The sequence below is a fragment of the Microcaecilia unicolor genome, chromosome 10, assembly GCF_901765095.1.
Source record: "Microcaecilia unicolor chromosome 10, aMicUni1.1, whole genome shotgun sequence".
NCBI classification, from domain to species: Eukaryota; Metazoa; Chordata; class Amphibia; order Gymnophiona; family Siphonopidae; genus Microcaecilia; species Microcaecilia unicolor.
In genome coordinates this window covers 147,650,884-147,672,129 of record NC_044040.1, presented here as the reverse complement: position 1 = coordinate 147,672,129, position 21,246 = coordinate 147,650,884, and the positions used below count along the sequence as shown (strand labels likewise).

Sequence of the window (21,246 nt, the reverse complement as noted above, 5' to 3'; positions counted from 1 at the left end):
GGAAGTGCGGCCCAGGACCGCAAAACGCATAAAGCGTTGATGAGGAGGCCAGATGGGAATATGCAAGTAAGCTTCCTTGATGTCCAAGGATGCCAGGAACTCCCCTGCCTTCACTGCCGCTATAACAGAGTGGAGAGTCTCCATTCGGAAGGAACGAACTTTTAAGGCCCGATTGACCCCTTTGAGGTCGAGGATAGGCCGTACAGAACCTCCTTTCTTGGTACCACAAAGTAAATGGAGTAACGTCCCTTGCCAAGCTGATCTTCTGGCACCGGAACGACCCCAGCCAGGCGGATCAGATTGTCCAAAGTCTGCTGCACTGCCACAGCTTTGACCGGAGACTTGCAGGGACAGTGCACAAACCCGTCTTTTAAGGGTCGGCAGAACTCTAGCTTGTAGCTGTCTCTGATGACTTCCAGCACCCAAGCGTCTGAAGTTACCCTGGTCCACTCGCCCGAAACGAGGATAGGCGTCCTCCAATCTGCTCTGGGCAATGGACCAGGGCCCCGTCATTGGGTACGAGACCCTGGGGAAGGACCGGAGGACGCACCTCCAGGACGGCGTCTCTGCGAAAGGAATGCTGCTTGGGGGAGAAGTTCCTTTGAAGGAAAAAGGGGGCAGAGGAGCCCGACTTGCCCGGGCGATACCGACGGGCTTCCTGAAACCGTCCTTTGGAGGAACCGGGGCGGGCACCACTGGCCCGAGCCCTGACCTCCAGTAACCTCTTGCCCTTAGACGTGCCGAGATCGGTCACAATCTTGTCCAGCTCGACCCCAAAGAGCAGCTTGCCTTTAAAAGGCAACTTAGCAGGCGAGACTTAGAGGCGTGGTCAGCAGACCAATGCTTCAGCCAAAGCCAGCGCCGTGCAGAGACTGTCTGAGCCATACCTTTAGCCGAGGCTCTCAAGACATCATACAGCAAGTCTGCCAAGTAGGCCAAGCCCGATTCCAGGGCCGGCCCAATCAGCCCTCAAGGAAGGATCCGAGGGGGAAGCCCGCTGCACAAGTCAGGCATGCCCTGGCCACGTAGGAGCCGCAAACTGAGGCCTGCAAACTTAAAGCAGCCGCCTCGAAGGACGACTTTAAAGCCGCCTCCAATCTTCTGTCTTGGGCGTCCTTTAAGGCCTTGCCCACCTTCCACTGGCAACACCGTTTTTCCTTAGTCACCGCAGTGATTAAAGAATCCACGGTAGGCCAAAGAAAGGCCTCCCGTTCACCTTCAGGCAGAGGAGAGAGGCGGACATAGCCCTAGCCACTTTAAGGCTCGCTTCTGGGAAATCCCATTGAGCCGAAATCAAGGTGTGCATGGCTTCATGCACGTGGAAGGTTCTAGGCGGGCGCTTCGTCCCCAGCATAATGGCAGAGCCAGCAGAGGCTGAGGGAGAGACGTCCTCCGGAGAGGAAATCTTCAAATGCTCATGGCCTGCACTAACAGGTTGGGCAAATCCTCTGAGCGAAAGATCTGCGCTGCAGATGGTCATCCGCTCCATCCGAGCGGGAATCCGTCTCCTCCAAGGAATCCCCAAAGGACCGTTGGAGAACTCAGATACGCTGCCCTCATCTACATCAGAGGAGACAGAGTCCTCTGGGCCTGGAAATCCACCCAAGGGTGTTTGCTTCTGGAGGCCTCAACCCCTTTATCAGACAGGGGAGCAGGGGCAGCGTTTTGCATAAGAAAAAGCCTGATGCAGCAGCAAAATGAACTCAGGGAGAGAAACCCCCCAGACTGTAGCACTGCTGCAGCCTGGGCCACGGCCCTAGACGCACCCTCAACTGGCGCTCGCAAGAGCGGGGGAGAAACATGCTGCGCATTCCAAAATGGCGGTCCGGCGCGAAACTCCTAGGAGCCGCGCGGGAAGAACGGCGCTTAACTTTGCCGCTTTCTCCTGCCGTTGCCTCGAATCAAGGGCGTCCATAGCATTATACGTCTCCCACCTCGAGGGCGGCCCAAGAAGAAGCCGTCCGAGCAGGAGTGGCTGGCCAAAATGGGGGGGGGGGGGGAGCAGCGGGGGATAGGCGCTTATTGCGGGAAAAACCGCCGCACCGGAGGAAGAACCGGGGACACTGACCGGACTCCCAAACTGACTCCCAAAAAGGCGATTCAGCTTTGAAACCCCCGCATCCCCGCTAGACGCGCACACGGGCAGGGGACGCGTCCTCGCGCCTCGCCCTCCGACGCCATAAGCCACGTGGAGACCGGAACGGGGAACCCCCTGCCCGCTACAAAGGTAAAATACCTGCTTCTCGCTCCGAGCTGTAACGAAACGGTGTCCATGTGAGCAGCTGCAATAAACGCTGAGTATAACGTTGAAATAAACGCCTTAAAGGACGTCCAAATTTTTTTTTTTTAAATCGGAGCCAGCGGGAGGGGGGGGGGAGAAAGAAGTGACCTGGTACCACCAGGTTTGCACTTGTTCAAGAAGAGCCCTCAACCCCAGGTACTCAACAAAACCTAAGAATTAGGGTGGAGACCTAGCCAGAGCTGCTGCTGTGTGTGACCACCACCTGCTGAGATAGAGAACATACTGAGGAGTTTCCGGCAGCACATGACCACATATAGGGAGGCAAAAGGATTGCTCTCTATCTCCACCTGCTGGTAGATGGACACAACCCCCAGTCTATGGATTGATCAGCATGATGATATGGAAAGGGGAAGTTGTTGAAACACATACATCCACTTACTACTACTACTTATCATTTCTAAAGTGCTACTAGTCGTACGCAGCGCTGTACACTTGAACATGAAGCGACAGTCCCTGCTCGACAGAGCTTACAATCTAATTAGGACAGACATACAGGACAAACAAGAGATAAGGAATATTAAAGTGAGGATGATAAAATAAGGGTTCTGAACAAGTGAATAAGGGTTAGGAGTTAAAAGCAGCGTCAAAAAGGTAGGCTTTTAGCATAGATTTGAAGACGGCCAGAGATGGGCATGACGTACTGGCTCAGGAAGTCTATTCCAGGCATATGGTGCTGTAAAAAACTTGGTATACATCCACTTAGGGGCCAAAAGCATATTAAATAATGCAATCCGGCCCCATACCGTAAGCGGGAGGGCTTTCCACTTTGCCAACTTATTCCTAGTTAGATCTAACAGTGGATTGATATTCACATTATATAGGTCAGCCATATCCATGGAGAGAGATGTCCCTAAATATTTTAACATTGAGTCTACCCATCTAAGTGGAAACTCCCCCTCCCATGAACTTCTCATCCTGTCATCTAACGCCATCACACAGGATTGGTGAGGATTAAGGGTAAATCCTGACAAAGCCCCATATTCCTGAATTAATCCAAAGCACCGTTAAGGGAGGAGTGAGGGTCAGTTAGAAGAGCAAGGATATCATCAGCGTACGCAAGCGCTTTACACCTCCTGGTCCCCTACATTCACTCCCTCAACCCGTATCACTCTAGTTTAGCATCCGAATTAATGGTTCTAAAGCTATATCAAAACAATATAGGGACAGCGGATAGCCCTGCCTGGTTCCCTGATGCACTTCAAAATTCCTCGACTGCCCCCCATCAACCGCAATGTGTGCTTCCATCCCGCTATATAAAGCTTTCAGCGCCCCCATAAAGCCATCTGGAACCCCGCCCACTCCAGCACTTGGAACAAAACCCCCCACCCCACTCGGTGAACGCCTTAGGCAGCGTCCAGGCTAACTACTATCGCTGGAACTTTATGATAACTACATTGAGCCATAGATAAAGCACTTTGTGTATATGTAAGACGGAGTGACATTTAGGAACGAATCTACCTGTGCAGGTCCCATCAATTCTGTTAGGTGGATCGCTATCCTATCAGCTAAGATCTTGGCCAGTAATTTAATGTTTGAACCCTTTTTAAAAATCAGGGTCACTTGCAGGCTCATTTTCAAAGCACTTAGCCTCCCAAAGTTCCATAGAAACCTATGGAACTTAGCCTCCCAAAATGCTTTGAAATCCATGTCACCCTCCAATCTTCAGGTACTACAAACGATTTTAACAACAGGTTACATATTACTAACAGCAGAACAGCAATTTCATGCTTGAGTTCTTTGAGTATCCTTTTATGTATGCCATCTGGGCCAGGTGATTTACTATGCTTTAATTTGTCAATTTGGCTCAGTACGTCTTCCAGGTTCATTGATATTTTTTTCAGTTCCTCCGCATCATCACCCTTGAAAACCACTTCCAGTACAGGCAGATCTCTTACATCTTCTTCTGTAAAGACCGAAACAAAGAATTCATTCAGTTTCTCCACTATGGCCTTATCCTTCCTGAGTGCCCCTTTTGCTCCTTCATGATCTAACAGTCCCATGAATTCCCTGACAGGCTTTCTGCTTCTGATGTACTTGAAAAAGTTGTTACTGTGAGTTTTAGCCTGTGCGGCAAGTTTATCTTCAAGCCTTCTTTATTAATGCTTTGCATCTGACTTCCCAGTGTTTATGTTGCTTCTTAATTTCTTCATTTGGGTCCTTTTTCCATTCTTTGAAGGAAAGGGAATGGGATTTGATGTACCGCCTTTCTGTTTTTTGCAACTACATTCAATGCGGTTTACAAAGTATATGCAGGTACTTATTTGTACCTGGGGCAATAGAGGGTTAGGTGGCTTACCCAGAATCACAAGGGGCTGCAGTGAGAACTAAACCCAGTTCCTCAGGAGCAAATTCTGCTGTACTAACCACTAGGCTACTCCTCCACAATCTTTTGGCTGTTATAGCCTCTTTTACTTCATCTTTTAATCATGGTGGCTGTCATTTTCTCTTCTTTCCAGCTTTACAAATACATAGAATGCATCTGGTCTAGGCTTCCAAAATGGTGTTTTGAATACTGTCCACCCTGATTTAGTGTTCTAACCTTGGCAGCCGATCTTTTTAGCCTCTTTTTCACCATTTCCCTAATTTTATTATAGTCATTCTTTCGAATATTAAATACAGCTACAATAGATTCCCTTTGCGGGTCATCCCAGATAGTAGCTCAAACTTGATGATCACTGTTTCCCAGGGGACCCAACACCGCCACCTCTCACACTATGCCCTGCATGCTACCAATGACCAGATCCAAAATGGCTCCCCCTCTTGTTGGTTCCTGGACAAGTTGCTCCAAGAAGCAATCGTTTATTATATCCAGAAATTTTATCTCCCTGGTACTCCATGATGTAACATTTATCCAGTTAATATTGGGGTAATTGAAATCACCCATTATTATAGTGTTGGCCAATTTGCCAGCTTTCCTAATCTCTGTAAACATTTCTTCATCTGTCCCTTCTGTCCCAGCGGGTGGTAGTACAGCCCTAGAAGAATACTCATTCCCTTCACACATGGAATTTCTATCCACAGGAAGGGAAAGAGAGGTCAGGTCAATGATTATAAAAAAAAAAAAAAAAAAAACCACCACCCAGCTTCTGTAGTGGCGGTTTTTGGGGGTCTGCCGACAGTCAGTCTGACCGTTGGAAAACCGCCAATGCTGACTCAGAACCAGCCAATTGGCAACCCTACTGGCTACTGTTTAAGTTGAAGCTTTCTGCAACTGGGCCTGCTGACTAGTCTTCGGTGTGCAAGAAAATGAAATAATACTCAGAGATCCTCGGCTTATCAGAGTAAGTCCGGCCCTGGCCTGCACCCAGCTCGACTGATCCTGCCAGTGGGAGCGGGACGGTGTAAAAGCCAGATCTGCGGGATCCTCGGGATCCTCCATCGAATCCGGGAAGATCCTGAGGATCCCGCTGTATCCGGTTTTTACACCGTCCCAGCAAGGAAGACATTTTTCGTCTTTTTCGCATAAGTAATCCCCTTGGCCGGCCCCCTGACTACTAGAGATTGTAGCCCTCCCCTTACGTAGCAACTACACGTTACGTGTTGCGTCATGACGTCAGGCGTTGATTGAGAGAGGGCGCTGATGGTGCAGGGGAACATGACGACGAGCGGTAGTTATTGAGACGCAGCATTTTCCTGGTGACTTAGGGTGGAGAAGAATCAAGCACCCGAAGAAAGAGCAGGTGGCTTCGGTTTTGTTTTGGCGTAGGCTGTGTACTTCAGTACGCGTAGAGCTGAGCGGTGAGTGTTCTGAAAACAGTAGCGGCTGCACTGCGGGACCGGAGGAGCCGCCATTACAGCCCTAACCGGTGTGAGTGAGATTGTGAGAGAGGAAGCACCCGAAGAGTGGGACAGGAGATGCCTAGGCAATAACAGCCAAGTGAGATCTGCACAATCTGGAGCAAAGAGCGATAGAGCTGGGTCTCGGTCACAGGGGATAATTCTGCTAGGAGGTGAGAATCGTGGGAGGTAGACTGGGCCGCAGGGCTCGGGCCTTGGGCTGAATTAAGGTTTGCTTAGCTAATGTGTAGAGGAAGTTTAATGTTAATATCCGGGTCATTGGACGTGAGCCCTAGGCAGCTGGATTCGGAGCATACCATTGGTTCTGCTCAGTTGGCGCGCTAATCATTTCCACTCTGTTTCCGAACAGTGTCAGGGAGGCATCATCAGATTTATAAAGGGTTATTATTGTACGGTGTGACTTATGTACGTGCTATCTTTGATGAAAAGTTGAAGAATGATGCTAGACTGAGGATCGGGGTGATGGCCCTTCGTCTTTCATTCCTCCTCATGTATGGGCGCTGGATTTAGACAAGGATAGGAGGAGGAGTCCTGAATGCGGAGAGGCTACTTATTTTCTTTTTCAAGCTAGACTTTTAGAAGATACGTCGTTATTCTAGATAAGGTAGCCCATTTTTTTTTCCAATCCCTAAGTTTAATACGCAGAGGGAGTACAACATGTGAAGTTTCATAATATTACTGTGGTCATATTCATTATAGCTAACCATTTATGTACTTCAAAACAGATTTAAGGGAACATGAGGTAGCATATTGTGCTAGAACTTTATTTTGTTAAAATATATACAAATGACAGGTGTTTCTAGTAGTGCATGCACTGTCCAAATTATACAGTGGTTGTTCCCTATACAATAACATAATGTAAAATCTACTTTGTAACAGACTGAGTAATTCTACATAACATCCTGTTAGGTTATTTTATATACACAAAAAGAGATATGTAGTTCCAGAAAAAAATTACACAGTTAAAACAATCTGTGTGAAATCTGTACCTGAATGTTCCATATCAGGGGTTCTCAACCCAATTCATGGGACACACCCAGTCAGGTTTTCAGGATATCCACAATGAATATGCGTGATATAAATTTACATGTACTACCTACATACTGTGAAAATATTTTGCATATTGATCCTGTAAAACTCGCTGGGTGTGTCCTGAGGGTCTGGTTAAGAATCACATCTCTGTATTGATTCAAGGTAGACTTGCCAAGTCACCTGCATTGAGTCTTTTGTGCTCTCCCATGTAAAAGTGTGAAACTAGCCTCTAACTTCAGTGTGGGGGAGGGAAATGGGGTCTAACAAGAAGTTTCAAATACGTCCATGACTTCCTCACAGTCCAGACAGTAGAGTAAAAGTGGTAGAAGTCTGTTTACTACTGCAGCTTTGTGTAGTCTCCCCATGCCAGCACAACCACTAGCAGATTCGAGCCTTAATGCCCAAGTTTGGCAGGAGGTGCCCACTCACAAGGTTTGAACTTGCTAATTGCTGTGTATAATATAGCACAGGAGGTACAGCATAAACCAAGGTATGAAAATGGGGACAAATGTGTGAGAAGATGCATGAGTGCCTGAGAATGATGCAGCGACAAAATTTGGCCCTGGACCTGCGAGCTCTGGCCCCATCCCAGCGAACTCTGGCTCCATCCCTGCAAGCTCTGTCGGATCCCATCTGCACATGCCTCGTTCTGGTTTTATATTAAATAATTTTATTAAAGTATAAAAAGAAACAATATTCTGTACAGCTGTCGTTTTATAAATCGCAAACAATACAGAACAAGGGTCAACAAAATCCCTGTCTCCCCTCCACTATAAGGAAAACTGAACAAGCCAAATTACTGTAGAATACTACATAGAAAATTCATGCTAACAGAATACCTCGGTCACACATACACAGAACACAATGCCAAATAAATAATAGCTGATGAAAAATGATAAACGTATATTAACCTAAAACCACAAGAAGCCACACCACAGAAATAGAAAGATATGCATTTCCTCCTATACAGTGCAAAATATAAAGATCACGTGTGCCAGAGATGATGTTGGGGGGTGGGGTGCAACTAGGATATCTGCCCACTAGCCAGAGCCCCAAGCCTGTCCTCCACCTATGTCCAGCATCACTCCTCTGTGTCCCTATCCCCCCTCACAAGTCCAGCATCTTCCTTCTGCGGTCCTATTCTCCCCGATGTCTGGCATTGCCCCTGTGTGTCCCTTCCTCCCCTGCATGTCCAGCACCTCTCCTTTCCCTCCAGCCCTACCCCCCATGGGTCCAGCGCCTCTCTCCCCCTTCCCTCTAGCCAGCCCTCCCTCCCCCCAATGGTCCAGCGCCTTTCTCCCTTCTCTCCAGCTCCCCCTTTGAGTCCAGCAGCCTCCTTCCTTTCCGTGGGTCCACTCCAGCAGCACCCTTCTCACATTTCCAGTGCCCCCTCTCTGTGGGTCCCTATAACCAGTCCCTTCAAATGACACACTGATTACAATTTATAGCAAATGACTACCTATGAAAAGTTATTCCTTTATTTCACTTCCTCGGTTTGTAGTCAGTATGCTGCACAAGCCAGCATGTTTGAAAATATAAGTGGAATCGAATAAAAATGGTACCCAACAATAAAGAACGAGAATGTGGAAGAAGTAGCTCGCAGGTTTGGTTGCTTTGTTTTGAGGCTCCCTGTCCTCCGCAGTCAGGTATCTGAGCTCTCCCTCCTTTGGGTCTGGCCAGCTATCTCTCCTGTTTTCAGAACAGACCTCTAGGAATTATAATCAATCATAATTAGAAAACTGAGTACAATACATATATTTTTTAATAATAAGATTTATGTTCTTCCTGAGCAAAAGATGATTGTTGAAAAGGAGACCACTCCAGCGATGTCTTTCCATAATCAAGCTGCTTGAACTGCTAACGATTTATCAAAAAGTGCTAATCTCTTCTTACCCTTACTGAAGGAAAGGTAAAGAAGTTATTAGTATCACACCACCTAATTCTATAAGGTGACATAAAACTAAAATGAACCAGCACATAACAAGGAATCTGCCCTTGTAATGTTTTAAAAAGAAAACAGCCACCACCCCCCACCTTGCAATCCTCTCCTCTGTTCATTATTCTCCATATTCTCCCCTACACCTCATTTTGATCCTTCTTCACTTATCACTCTGCCCACCTTGCTTTTCTCTTTCATTCCTCAGAAATTTCCCCTGCTCCCTTCCTCTTCCCAGCATCAGTCACTAAGATCTGTTTTCTCAAATAAATAAATTGGGCAGATAAGACATGCTAGAAAGTGATTTTTATAGTTCTGATTTTTATGTATTATTTTGTAATTTTAATTTTATGTTGGTGTTTGGCAGACGTTTTCTTTCCAATAATTATGTGGATGTATGTCTTAATTTTAAGTTTATGTAAATTGTTAGCCACTTACACACTCTGTTGAATAAAAGGTGAAATATAAGGGCATCTTTTATCAAGCTGCGCTAGCGGTCCTGTTGCACTAATGCCGACAAAGCCTATTCACTTTGAATGGGCTCCATCAGCATTGCTTCCAGAAGCTGAAACTCCCCCCATAGTAATGCAGTGAGTCTGTCTTTTTTTTTTTTTTCTTTTCTTACTGAAACCCCAGACCAATTTGGCCCATTTTGGAATTGATGTTTTTGCCTCATTGCCAAGTTTCATCCCATTCTGTTACATTTTTGGTGTCATTTTTTACCCTAAAAAAATCATTGTCGACCCCCTTTGTATAATTCTTTGCAACTTCCTTTGGGATGAAAAGAATAAAAAAAAGAGGGTCATGATTCAGTGTATATGATAAAGGAGTGTACTAAGGATGGTATAGGAGAGAATAAGAGTGAGTGACTGGAGGATGTGTGTGTGAGAAGATCAGGGCAGTGAGCGTATGACTGTAACCCCAATTTTTGATGGAGCCTTTCAACTAATAATTTAATGCTGGAATATGACTTCTAGAGTACTTAAACTGAATAAAAATGCATTCTTTCACTACCTTGGTGGTTTAAAACTTCCCCCACCCTTCTTGGTTTCTTCTCAACTTTCTCTTCCTTGCAGTGTCTTCTTTCTTATCTTTGTAATTCTTTATCAAAGGTAGACATCACAACTTTAGTTGCATACAGCAATATCCAACAGTTAGTTCCAAGCCACCCTAACCGAATATAATTTTAACTTCAGACACAGGTTTTACAGATTTGGATTCAACCCTTCAGTTATCCTCGTTATACATTCACTTTTTATCACCCTCTCTTCTCCCTCTGTCCCCAATCCTGTTCAGCAACAAAAAAGATTTGCACATCTTACTTTGCTATATTTTTGTTCTCCATGACTCTTCGTCGAACTCCATGACCTAACACCTTTGTTGATATAAACTGTAATATCTATGTGATGACACCTCCTTCAACCCACCAACCAACTGCAAGCAAGTTCTCCTTGTCTCCACAGGTCTTAAACATATCTCATCCTTGCACCCTTCTGCCATTGTTCAAAGAGATATAACAAAGAGAGGGAACGAAGTACAAACTAAAGTCCAAACAAAAAAAACAGCACCACGGGCCTTTAAAAATGGAACACAGTTCTTTAATGAATGAGCCTTGACAAAAAGACCCAACACGGGCCGTGTTTCGGTGACTAGCACCTGCGTCAGGGGTCACAGTGATGACGTGGAAAACTTGGGAATAACTCGAATATATTCCTCTACAATATATTATTCCTGTGTAGTTCGTACAGTGTTCACCATTTTGTTTGTTGCTTGGGGTTGTTGATATAAAGCTTTAATTCATGCTGTACAATTTTTCCCTTTTCCTGCTTTCCACAGTACACAAAATAGGAACACCACTCTAGCCTGCCAAACATCTTTTTGGTATCTGTTGCCAAAAGCTTTGATAGATAACTCTGCCTCCACCCATGCCAGATTAAGAAGATTGCAAATGTTATTGCTTGCTCGCCTATCTGGGATAAAGCCCGACTAGTCAGCATGGACCAAATTCGTGATCATTGTCTGCTAAAATGTTTGCAAGTAATTTTGCATCTAAATTAATAAGCAAGATTGGCCTATAAAAACTGCACATACTGGGGCCTTTTCCTGATTTTGGGAGTACGGTAATCCCTGCTGTCCACATGGACTCTCATGTTTTGCCCATTGCTTAGTATCTCATTAAGTACACCCATCAGTTTCCCCACAGCCTCCCTAAATTTCGTATAAAATTGAGCCGCTATGCCATCTAATCCTGGTGCCTTGCCTACTTTTAATAAAGACCTCAATTTCAGATATTCCTCAGCGACCCTCCAGATCGGTCAAGATGCGTGGGTTATGCACTCCTACCAGCAGAGGGAGACTGAGAAAACACTGAGCTTTGGATACTGTATATATAACCTGTGCAGTACACCCACTAGCCACAGTCTCAGCAGAGGTAGAAGGACAGCCTGTGCAGTCTTCACTGGTCTGGTGAGGTAGTTTTGCTCATAGGAGATAATAATTGGGTGGTTTGTTTCAAATTGGTTCATTCTGTGGCTCCCTGTACGTGGATAAAAAAAAAAAAAAAGTGTGCTTCGGGACCCTGGGTCCGGTGGGGCCCAGTGTTTCCCCTGGGGTGTTACACCTGTGTTGCGGGTCCCTCCCCCTATGCTGCTCTCCATTTCTGAATAAGTGGCAGCTCTGTGCCTCGGCTGCTTTCTCTGTACTGGAGCCTTGAGTGCCTCACAATTTTCAGCTGCCAGCAGTGTTCTGGGCCTTTAAGAGCCTTTTATTATTTATTTGGTGCAGAACGGACGGGGAGTTCAGTTCCTTGCACTAGGCGGGAGAGCAGTGTGAATTTGCTGTAACAGAGTATTTGGCGCGAAGGCGGACTGTGTGTTTATTTTATTATGGCCGGCAAGCTGCTTCGATGTCGCGCCTGTTCGCGGCGGGGGTTAGAGATGGCGGGCGGTCAGTGTCGCCTTTGTGGTGAGCCTAAACAGTCGATTTCGGCTCCCCCGTGTTGGCCGCGGAAGTTCCGACGGGATCGGCGGTTTCAGTGTCAGTGGGATCGCACGCAGGCGCGATGTCGGCGGTTACAGTTTCGGCGGGAACGGTCGCCATTTTGAGTCAAGCGCGATCCACAGATGCACCGAGTATGGGGCCAGCTTCCTCCGTTTTAGGGCAGAAAGTACCCTCGGAGGGATCAGGAAGTGTCGGTTTTCCTCCGGAATTTGTGTGGACCCTGTTCCAAGCCTGGAAGTCCGGGCCTCCCCAAGTGGAGGAGGGTCATGGCTCTATGCTGACTAAATGACCAAGGTTAGAATGGTCAGAAGATGGGGACTGTTTGTCTCAGCTGGGTTCGGAAGACCCACTAGGTATTGAGGAGGAGGTAGAGGGGTTTGAAGGCTCTCGTGATCTTGTTGATGCCTTACCTGGTGAGGACCCCTCTGTTGTCAGAATCTTCCATAGGGATGAGCTTGCGGAGCTCATAGACCAGGTCACGGTGACACTACAGGACCCTTTGGTAAAGGGTATTCACAGTAAGGCGCGGTCCTTTCCTATGAACAAGGACCTCCGGGAGATGATTTCCCAGGAGTGGAAGTCACCGGATGCTCCATGCAAGGTCTCTAAGGCAATGGCGTGGCTCTATCCTCTTCCTCAGCAGGACAAAGATGCCTTTAAGGCCCCTACGGTAGATGCAGTGGTTACAGCAGTGACTAGAGCGACGGCTATCCCGGTAGACGGCGGAGCCACTCTCCGCGACCCCAGGATAGGAGGGTTGACGCCTTTCTTAAGTGTAGTTTTGATTTGTCGGCGCTCGCGCTCCAGGCCTCTGTATGTGGGGGCCTGGTAGCCCGAGTATGTTTTCGCTGGGCCGAGAAACTCCTTGATGAGTCAGTGGAGGTTGGGGCCTCCGGAGTCCATGAGTTAGCCAAGCTCGAGATGGGTTCGTCTTTCTTGTCTGATGCCCTTTATGATTTGTTGAGGGCGTGCGCCAAGAATATGGCTATGATAGTTGGAGCGTGTAGGGCCCTATGGCTGAGAGGTTGGGTCGCGGATGCGGCTTCTAAAGCGAAGTTGTGTTCTCTTCCCTTTAAGGGAACCATGCTCTTTGGAGAGGATTTGGACAATTTAGTGAAAGGCCTTAGTGATGCTAAGGTTCCTCGCCTCCTGGATTTACGACCCAAGTCGGGCACCGGGGGGTGTCTGCTTGTGGTCGTTTTACTGAGGCCCGGCGGTATAGGCCGGGACGGACTAGTGGGTCTTTTAGAGGCCGGTTTTTTTCAGCGCACCCAGTCCTTTCGAGGGAATCGTCGCGGAGGGCGTGACTTTGCCTCGAGAGGCCAGTCTTCCGGGCGTAATGTGCAATGAAGGTGTGCGGACCCAGGCTCTGGTATGGGTAGGGACTCGGCTGAGTGGGTTTTACCAGAGCTGGGTCCAAATCACGTCCGATCGGTGGGTTCTCGAGGTGATTCGAGATGGTTATGCGCTGGAATTCGAAGAGTCGCCTCCCGAGAGGTTTCTGGAGTCCCCGTGTCATTCAAGAATCGAGAGCAGCAGTTCGAGACACGTTGCGTCGTCTTCTCGCCCTGGCAGCAGTGGTTCCTGTTCCTCCCGCGCAGCGATGCTCAGGGTGATATTCGATCTATTTTGTAGTACCAAAGAAGGAGGATGCCTGGCGTCCTGGGTTGGATCTCAAGGGAGTCAATTCAGCGCTCAAGGTTCCCTCTTTTCGCATGGAGACGTTGCGGTCCGTTATTGTCGCGGTTCGACAGGGAGAGTGTCTGACGTCGCTGGATTTGACGGAAGCTTATCTTCACATTCCCATACGGACAGCGCATCAGCGTTTTCTGCGCTTTGCGGTCTTAGGAAAGCATTTTCAGTTTTGTGCTCTTCCCTTCAGGCTAGCAACAGCTCCCCGCACCTTTTCCAAGGTCATGGTAGTAGTGGCAGCGGCATTGCGGAGATAGGGCGTTTTGGTGCACCCATATCTGGACGATTGGTTGATTCGGGCTAAGTGGTAGCCTTGCTGGAGTCGCTTGGTTGGGTAGTGAACCACAGCAAGAGCCATCTCGTCCCGTCCCAATCTCTCGAGTATCTAGGAGTGCGCTTCGAGACGCTCAACGGTCGAGTGGCGTTGCCGGCTCTTCGGATCCGCAAGTTACAGGATCAGATTCGTCGCTTTCTGGCGGGGGACAGACCGACAGTGCGTGCTTACCTTCAGGTTTTGGGCATGATGGCAGCGACTATAGAGGTGGTTCCCTGGGCCAGAGCGCACATGCGGCAGTTGCAGTCGGCACTTCTCAGTCGATGGTCTCCTCAATCGCAGGGGTTGGAGATGCGTTTGCCTCTGACTGCTCTTCCGCGTCTCAGCCTCCGTTGGTGGCTAGACGCTCGAAACCTGGTAAAGGGAATGCCATAGGAAGCTCCAGAGTGGGTAGTTCTCACCACGGATGCCAGCCTGTCCGGTTGGGGGGCTCATTGTCTCGGTCAGGTGGCACAAGGACGGTGGTCTCAGGAGGAAGCCCAGTGGTCCATCAACCGGTTGGAGACTTGGGCCATTCGTTTGGCTCTTCAGTCTTTACAGACGCTGCTTCAAGGCAAGGCTGTCAGAGTTCTCTGCGACAATGCCACGGCCGTAGCTTACATCAATCGGCAAGGGGGCACAAAGAGTCGAGCGGTCGCGGAGGAAGCAGCACAGTTGTGCCAGTGGGCGGAACTTCATCTTCAGGCCTTGTCAGCAGCTCATGTGGCCGGGGTGGACAACGTAGATGCCGATTATCTGAGCAGACATACTTTAGACCCTGGGGAATGGGCGCTTCATCGTTCGGTTTTCAATAGCATTGTGTCGGTGTGGGGATTCCAGTGATGGATCTCATGGCAACGGCGTGCAATGCGCAAGTGCGGCGGTTCTTCAGTCACAGAAGGGACCCGCGGTTGGAAGGAATCGACGCCCTGCTGCTGCCGTGGCCTCAGGAGTTGCTGTACGTGTTCCCTCCGTGGCCGTTAGTCGGGCGAGTAGTTCAACGCATCGAACATCACCTGGGTCGGGTGATTCTGATAGCTCCAAATTGGCCGCGTCGCCCGTGGTACGGAGATCTGGTGCGTCTGGCAGTAGCAGAACCCCTGCCATTGACAGAGACAGTGTTGTTGTGTCAAGGTCCCATCACTCTCCCAGACCCTGCTCAGTTCTCGCTTATGGCTTGGCTCTTGAAAGGCGCAAGTTGAGGAAGAAGGGTTTTCTTCCAGAGTTGTTGCTACGATGTTGAGGTCCCGTAGGCAGTCCACTTCTCTGGCGTACGTTCGAGTCTGGAGGCTTTTTGAGCACTGGTGCCTGGCTCGGAATTTGAGGGCTATACACGCTTCGCTCGCAGATGTGTTAGAATTTTTGCAGGATGGTCTGGACAAGGGGCTGGCCTTGTCTACTTTGAAGGTTCAGGTGGCAGCCTTGTCTTGTTTTCGTGGCAAGGTTCAGGGTAGGTCATTGGCTTCGTCTCTGGATGTGGTTCGTTTTTTGAAGAGAGTGAATTGCTTCGGCCTCCGCAACGCCGGTTGGTTCCTCCGTGGGATTTGAATCTGGTTTGGAGGCGTTAATTCGGCCTCCGTTTGAACCTTTGGCTTGGCTACGGACAATGATCTGTCCTTAAAGACGGTGTTTTTGGTGGCCATTTCATCAGCGCGCAGAGTTTCGGAACTCCAGGCTTTGTCTTGTAGGACGCCCTTTTTGTCTTTTTCCAAGGAAAGGGTTTCTCTGCGACCGGTGCCCTCGCTTTTGCCCAAGGTAGTGTCCGACTTTCATGTGAATCAGGTCATTTCTTTGCCAGTCTTAGGGAATATAGCTGGAGACTCAGAACAGCGTCGACTGGCGAAGTTAGACGTGAAGCGAGAGTTGCGGTGTTATCTGTCTAGAAATCGAGAGTTCAGAACATCTGATCGGCTGTTCGCTCTTTTTGGCGGTTCTAAAAAGGGAGCGGCTGCGTCCACGGTAACGATAGCTCGGTGGTTGAAGGAGGTGCTTGCGTCTTGAAGGGTTGTGCGGTACCTAAGGGTTTTTCGGTTCATTCCACCAGGAGAGTAGCAGCCTCTTGGGCGGAAAGTAGTATGCTTCCTCCTCTAGAGATTTGTCGGGGCGGCAGTCTGGTCTTCTCTGCATTCGTTTGTGAAACATTATCGGATTGATGCTCATGCTAAAGAGGAGGCAGGTTTTGGGGCTGCTGTGTTGACCTCTGGCCTAAGGGGGTCCCACCTGCAGAGATTTACTGCTTTGGTACGTCCCACGCGTCTTGACTGGTCTGGAGGGTCGCTGAGAAAGGTGAAATTAGATCTCACCTGCTAATTTTCTTTCCTCTAGACCCTCCAGACTGGTCAAGAGCCCGCCCTGTTTTTTCTGTAGGCCAGGAGGTATACTTAGTGATTGGATATCTCTTGGCAGCTGATGATTGTGGTTTACATAATTCAGACTCTTGTTTTTTCAGATGATTGTTAGTATGAGTCTGAATCAGGTGTGGTTGGATAGCCCACCTGTGGAAGCACAAACAGAACACAGTGAGTGAAACAGATAAAAGGAACAAAAGTTGTTCTTGCATTTGGCAATGACCACGTACAGGGTTGATAGTTTTGGTTAGTGTTTTAGTTTCGCTGCTTTGTTACAGTTATACTGGCTAGTGGGTGTACTGCACAGGTTATATATACAGTATCCAAAGCTCAATGTTTTCTCAGTCTCCCTCTGCTGGTAGGAGTGCATAACCCACGCGTCTTGACTGGTCTGGAGGGTCTAGAGCAAAGAAAATTAGCAGGTAAGATCTAATTTCACCTTTGTTTAGTCGCTCCCTTTCCTTCCCATCCTGCAACTGCCTAGGACAGGTATTAAGAAATTCTTGGGGTTGACCTTGCTTGTGGTCACTTCATTCTGATATGTCATCTAAAGTCCATTTTAATTTCTTCTTCTTCCTATAACACTTGGTACTTGGTATTCATGATTTTAATTTTTGTTGTAGTCTCAACTTTACCTTAAGCTTATATGTTAATAACTTTCTGGCTCTATTCCTGTATTCAGATACCCACTTTACTCTCTCCAGTTTTCAACTCTAATAGCTCTCTTCAAATCTCTCTCAGTTTATTCTTCAGTTCTTTCAGGGTCTTCTTTGTATGCTACTGTGCCAAGTCCTGAGCCTATGTAAGGGTTGTCTCTCTAGTCTCCTGAATTATTTTCTTCAAGTTCAGTTTAGGTTTTTGCAGTATAGGTGGTATATCAAAACAGTTTACACTTTTCTCAAGGGAGGGGAGTAAAAATACAGAACAAAGAAGGTATGATGGAACTTTATACATGGAGAAGGAAAGGATAATATTTTGAGAGGGTTGCTAAAGGCAGTGAATTTCCTTCTTATTGCTGTTTTCATTCTATCCCATACATTACCTGCTGATATCTCCCTAGTGTCACTGTAATGAAAATAACCTGCTATTGCCGCCAATATTTTGTTTTTTTTACAGACTTTCTAGTCTTCCAGTAGGGTAGGGCTTCATTCACTCTGCAGAATTTTATGCGCTATGTGAATATGTACCCATACTGAAGAATGGTTTGAAAATGTGATTAAATTTGTTTCCGCACTCTTTACCCACTGCACCCAGACTTTGCCACTAATGTCATCTAATCTGTTATATAACCCGTGCACTGGTGAGTAAAATGTATAATTCAGAGCTTCCCAGAGTCTAGTGTCACGACTTGGGAGGGCTCTCCATAGGTGCAGCATTATTCTGTACCTCTGGGGATCACACAGTTTTATTTGACCATGATCATAGGGTCACTGCCACAAAAGATTGACAAGCACTGGTATAATCCCAAGCTTTTCCTATCCGAGACCTCCAAACAAGTCCTAACTTTTCCCTAAAGGTTTTAAGCCTATGTCTATGGTATGTGGTCTACATGGCCACTTCCTTCAAGTTATCCAATGAGTTGATTGTGAGAATAAAGTCCCCTCTTATTCAGTTTTCAGTCCCAAAGTGTAGCAGTCTCTCACATAATCATTCATAAAGTTACCCCTGATGTTGTTTGTACAGACATGATCATATTACACTCCACTCTATATCCAGGTTTGCCTTTAGTGACATGCCAGCATGGGTTGCTGCTGCTTCCTCCTGGTGAGTTTGTTGGCAGTGGTGCTGGGAGGAGCGGGTGGAATAGGGTTAGGATTGGACTGGGACTAACTGATAGCATATCATACACAGGCACCTTTCAGTGACGCTTCTGTCTGGAACATAACTTCTCTCTCCCCCCCCCCCCCCCCCCAGGAAGGGAGGTTGAGGAGAAAATCGTACTCGGTGGGCCATATCCCGCTATGTTTGAGGGCCCATTTAATAAAGAAACTATTAAACGAGCTAATGCAGGGGCCCTTTTACTAAGCTGCATTAGGCCTGACGTATGCCTAACGCAGCAAAAAAAAAAAAAGAGGAGTGCCGTGGGACATGCTCAGGCTTTCTGTAGTAATTTTAAAATCTGTGCACGCAAAATTTTTTTTTTTTTTTTTTTTTGAGGCAGTGGAGAGTGGACATTTCTAGCACACACATATCACATGAGCCCTTACCACCTGCACAGTGGGTGGTGGTAAGTGTTTATGCTGTAATAAAAAAAAAAAGATTGTGCTCTAATGGCAACATTAGCACATGACCATTAAAGTAGAAAATAGAAAATCAAGAGTTTTATGGCTGCTGTAAAAATGACCTTAGCATATGGGAATGACCCACATAAGGACACACTAAAGTCACTTTTTACCACAGCTTAGTAAAAGGATCCCGTAGACAGTACAGTATAACACAGTCTATTTTAGTTAACAGATGTCTTGCCAGGGTAGTATCTAAAAATGGGTTTGTTTTGTGCATACTTGAGAGGAATGGACTTAGAATACACCCTGCAAAACTTGGGCTTATATCTTTTAAATTTACCAGTAGTGCTCATCTTAATATTACATTGCATATTGTAAGGGCCAGCTTAATGGCAGTGCTGTCGATTGCTAGACAGAAAATACCTGGATCATTTTCCAGGGACCAACTTTTTCTGGAGTCATTTAATAAATCTAGTAGCTGTAGGCCCATCTATTATTGGGAAGTCCTTTTTAATAAGGCCAGTGGTGCTTAGAGCAAACTCTTGTGCTAAATAAGAGCTTCTTGTACACAGGACAACTTATTTTTAAAAAATTTCAAATTGTGGAGTTGTGTTGAGCCTTTTGGTGCTGGGGTTCTCTCCTGTGGCATTCTGACTTGAAATTGTTCTTTTCCTTGTCATCAGCAGCAGATGAATCCATAACTGATGGGTTGTATCCGTCCTACCAGCAGGTGGAGATAGAAAACACTGAAGAACCACAGTGATCCTTGACGGCTAGACCCAACTGCCTTCAGTATTTCTCTATCTCCCAGCAGGCGGTGGTCCTAGCTTGATCAGCTCCTAGATTTCTGCCTGGGTTGGCTCCTGTGCTTTGCTAGTTGAGCAGGGGTGTTGCGGCTGGTGGCGCCCACTTGAAGGCATATAGGTTTGCCCTTTCCTTGCCTTACCCATTCCCCCCTCCTCCCGGAGTCCCTCTGTTGCTGCCTGCCTCCAACTTTCCTCACAGCGTTAAAAAAAAAAAAGTGCGGGCTTGGTACAGCGTTGCTATTTCTGAGGCTTTTTCCAGAGATTCTGGTTCTGTGCAGCTTGACCGGAGCTCATTGACTCGGATCTTCTGAGGTGAGAGCCCAGCTCTCCGGGGAGGTCCGCGGACGCCGTTCCGAACGGGGTAAGTTTTGGTGCGAAGCCGCTGTTGTATTTGCTATATTTCCGTCCAGTCGGGCCTATGGCTGCTGAGGGAGTTAATCGCTGCTCCCGTTGTGGTAAGCGCAGATCAGCAGCGGGGCTGTGCAAAAGGTTGCTCCTTAGACGCTCGTGCTAGTACGAGCATGCCGAGCGATGATTCTTCCCGCTCGATGGAGCTGGCAGGGGGCGCCATTTTGGAAGTGCCGCATGTCTCGACCCTCCACGGTTGCGGAGGAGTCTTGAGTGTAGGGGGACGCCTTATTTAGAGGCTGCCAGAGGAGCACCAACATCTGTTTCTCCTAATTCGGAGGCGGAGGGTCAAAGTGAGTTTTTCTCCCCTGAGTTTGTGCTTTTAATGCATAAAGCCTTCATGCTGAAAAGAGCTCTGCCGCAGGTGTCTGACACTGTGTTGCATTCTGGATTCCCTCCTGGTGTTGATGGCCCGGGACTGACTACAGAGGTTATTTCTTCCCCCGAGCGTGGTAGGACGCTAACGTAGACTGGTAAATTCCCCGTCTGAAAGATTTGCCACTGGGCCGAGCTCCACCTGCAGCTTCTGTCAGCAGCTCATATTGCAGGTCAGAGCAACGTGCAAGCCGATTTTCTCAGCAGGCACCAAATTGACCCGGCGGAATGGGAACTGACAGAAGAAGTTTTTCTTCAGATTTGTGCCAAATGGGGGACACCCGGAATGGATCTAATGGCGGTCAAGTACAAATGTCAAAGTCCCTCACTTTTTTTCAGCCAGAAGGAGAGATCCTCACTCGGCAGGGTTGGATGCACTGGCTCAACCCTGGCCCTCGGGCCTCCTGTATGTGTTCCCTCCTTGGGCCTTTGATAGGGCGAGTTCTCCTTCGGATTTAACTACACGGGGATTGGTGGTTCTTATTGCTCCGGACTGGCCAAGGCGTCCGTGGTATGCGGATCTCCGTCGGATGATGGTGGAGGCTCCATTTCATTTGCCTCTGGTGCTGAACCTGTTGGTTCAAGGCCTGGTGTCTATGGAGGATCCCTGCCGATTTGATTTTATGGACTGGCTCTTGAGAGGGCGCATTGAGCGTAAGGGCTACTCTAACAAGGTCATTTCCACTCTCTTGCAGGCCCGCCAGCGGTCCACCTCTGCAGCTTATGCTCTGATCTGGCGCAAGTTTGAGGCGTGGTGTATTTCAAAGGTGATCACTCCCACGTGGGCTACTGTCTTGCCGGGTGCTGTACTTTTTGCAGGATGGCTTACAAAAGGCCTGGCTTACAATTCCCTGCGGGTTTAAGTGGCAGCATTGGCATGCTTACCGAGGGAAAGTCTCTGGCTTGTCCCTTGCTGCTCATCCGGACATTGCCCAATTTCTCAGAGGGGTGCTGCAGCTCCGCCCTCTAGTGCGGTCGTCTTGTCCGGCTGGAACCTGGGGCTGGTGTTGA

At 47.8% G+C, this 21,246-nt stretch overlaps 1 protein-coding gene across 1 annotated transcript in view; it reads left to right on the top strand.

Annotated features, from left to right (window-relative positions):
* The first annotated feature begins 5,817 nt into the window (after window positions 1-5,817).
* WDR33 (WD repeat domain 33) overlaps window positions 5,818-21,246 on the top strand; it is a 441,658-nt gene continuing 426,229 nt past the window's right edge. Inside the window, 1 exon segment of the mRNA XM_030215962.1 lies at window positions 5,818-6,040. The gene's annotated coding sequence lies outside the window, so the exon portion shown is untranslated.